This window comes from Nanorana parkeri, unplaced genomic scaffold (genome assembly GCF_000935625.1).
Source record: "Nanorana parkeri isolate BGI_ZX_2015 unplaced genomic scaffold, ASM93562v1 scaffold3247, whole genome shotgun sequence".
Taxonomy (NCBI): domain Eukaryota; kingdom Metazoa; phylum Chordata; class Amphibia; order Anura; family Dicroglossidae; genus Nanorana; species Nanorana parkeri.
Genome location: NW_017309515.1, coordinates 10,154 through 13,366, shown reverse-complemented (window position 1 = coordinate 13,366; position 3,213 = coordinate 10,154).

The following is a 3,213-nucleotide window of genomic DNA, read 5'->3' as shown; positions in this document are numbered from 1 at the left end:
GCATTGTTCCTCAGGAGGTCACCTCTCCCATCCACCATCACCCCCAAACCTCGTCATTGTTCCTCAGGAGGTCACCTCTCCCATCCACCATCACCCCAAAACCTCGTCATTGTTCCTCAGGAGGTCACCTCTCCCATCCACCATCACCCCAAAACCTCGTCATTGTTCCTCAGGAGGTCACCTCTCCCATCCACCATCACCCCCAAACCTCGTCATTGGTTCTCAGGAAGTCTCCTCTCCCATCCACCATCCCCCCCAAACCTCATCATTGTTACTTAGGAAGTCTCCTCTCCCATCCACCATCACCCCCAAACCACGTCATTGTTCCTCAGGAGGTCACCTCTCCCATCCACCATCACCCCCAAACCTCGTCATTGTTCCTCAGGAGGTCACCTCTCCCATCCACCATCACCCCTAAACCTCATCATTGTTCCTCAGGAGGTCACCTCTCGCATCCACCATCACCCCTAAACCATGGCATTGTTCCTCAGGAGGTCACCTCTCCCATCCACCATCCCCCCTAAACCATGGCATTGTTCCTCAGGAGGTCACCTCTCCCATCCACCATCCCCCCTAAACCATGGCATTGTTCCTCAGGAGGTCACCTCTCCCATCCACCATCCCCCCTAAACCATGGCATTGTTCCTCAGGAGGTCACCTCTCCCATCCACCATCCCCCCTAAACCATGGCATTGTTCCTCAGGAGGTCACCTCTCCCATCCACCATCCCCCCTAAACCATGGCATTGTTCCTCAGGAGGTCACCTCTCCCATCCACCATCCCCCCTAAACCATGGCATTGTTCCTCAGGAGGTCACCTCTCCCATCCACCATCCCCCCTAAACCATGGCATTGTTCCTCAGGAGGTCACCTCTCCCATCCACCATCCCCCCTAAACCATGGCATTGTTCCTCAGGAGGTCACCTCTCCCATCCACCATCCCCCCTAAACCATGGCATTGTTCCTCAGGAGGTCACCTCTCCCATCCACCATCCCCCCTAAACCATGGCATTGTTCCTCAGGAGGTCACCTCTCCCATCCACCATCCCCCCTAAACCATGGCATTGTTCCTCAGGAGGTCACCTCTCCCATCCACCATCCCCCCTAAACCATGGCATTGTTCCTCAGGAGGTCACCTCTCCCATCCACCATCCCCCCTAAACCATGGCATTGTTCCTCAGGAGGTCACCTCTCCCATCCACCATCCCCCCTAAACCATGGCATTGTTCCTCAGGAGGTCACCTCTCCCATCCACCATCCCCCCTAAACCATGGCATTGTTCCTCAGGAGGTCACCTCTCCCATCCACCATCCCCCCTAAACCATGGCATTGTTCCTCAGGAGGTCACCTCTCCCATCCACCATCCCCCCTAAACCATGGCATTGTTCCTCAGGAGGTCACCTCTCCCATCCACCATCCCCCCTAAACCATGGCATTGTTCCTCAGGAGGTCACCTCTCCCATCCACCATCCCCCCTAAACCATGGCATTGTTCCTCAGGAGGTCACCTCTCCCATCCACCATCCCCCCTAAACCATGGCATTGTTCCTCAGGAGGTCACCTCTCCCATCCACCATCCCCCCTAAACCATGGCATTGTTCCTTAGGAAGTCACCTCTCCCATCCCCCATCACCCCTAAACCTCGTCATTGTTCCTCAGGAGGTCACCTGGGGTTCCTGCGATGAGGACTTCTCTTGGGTGGTGAAGTTCTGAAAGATGTTCCCGTCGTTGCTGTACATGAGGTGGTATTTGGTGATGTAACCTCCTGACTGTCGGCCTCCCTGGGTGATGACGGCGGAGATGAGGGTGGGCTGCAGGAAGTCTATCTGGAGGTACGGCTCTTTATCTGAGTCCAGGGGGCTCCAGCCAGGGACGATGTTCAGTCTGAAGGGAGAGAAGTGTGTGAGAGGAGGAGACTATGTATGTTCTGTGTATGTTCACATGGAACGTTTCACACGCTCTGCCTTACAGAGTACCAGCTGTTCTCAGAATGAATCCCAGCAGTAGTTTCCAACCCCTTCCCCTGCTCATCCCTCAGGTCCAAGCTCCTCCTTCAGCTCTTAGCTCCTCCCTCAGATCTCAGCCCCACCCTCATTCACAGCTGTTCCCCCATATACCATCTTATCCCTCAGGTCAAAGCTCCTTCTTCAGCTCTTAGACTCCACCCTCAATTCCCAGCACCTCCTTTAGTTCTCAGCTCCTCCCTCAGTTCGTAGCTCCTCCCTCAGATCTCAGCTCCACCCTCAGATCCCAGCTCCACCTTCAGATCCCATCACATCCCTCAGGTCAAAGCTCCTTCTTCAGCTCTTAGACTCCACCCTCAGTTCCCAGCACCACCCTCAGTTCCCAGCTCCTCCCGCAGTTCTCAGCTCCTCCCCCACTGCATGTCACAGGTCTTGTCTCACACATAAGGGTCATAGGACAGGTCATCCACTAACATGTTTGGGATGATATTCAGACGTCCGGCATCTGGTGGATTGTTCTCCTTGTGGGAGGATGCCGTCAGCTGCTTGTAATGGATCCGACCGTCCTCCAGACCCAGCGCTCCATCACATGAACCTGCCATGTTGGATCACACATGTATGAGCCATGCACACGTCTACACACATTTCCTGACACAACGTGATCATCATTTACCTGGCGGTGCGGAAATCTCTCCCTCCGGGAATTTAGGGTGAGCGGTGCCTGCAGGTCCCTGTGACAGAAAAGCAGAAACCCTGTGTGATGGGGGCGATATATCTGCATGGAGGATGGGGGGGGAAGACATGTGGGGGAGGGGTACATTCTATAGCTCCGCCCTCCATAGACATCGTATAAAGTGAATGGTTGGTATTCCCAGTTGAGAGATGCTCCATGTATTGTCAGGACATCCCGGGATCAGAGTCCACACTGGACTGATCACATTGTCTGTATGACCTGACGTGAATGGAACGCAGGGGCCAATCACATGTGACCTGCACTAGAAAATCTGCAATCCGATTGGTTGTCATAGACAATAGAGGAGCTCTGCCATGTCACAGCCAATCAGAAGCATCCTCCTCACCTGTTTTGTGGATGAAGGGGTGGGAACAACTGGCCAATGAGAACTTTCTCCTCCCACTACGGTCACGGCACTGCAGAGTAATAACACAGGAACAGGTGAATGTCACGGTGGAGGAATTACCCATCATCCCCCCCGCGCGTGGTCACCCTCGCCATGAGCTTCCTTCTTATCT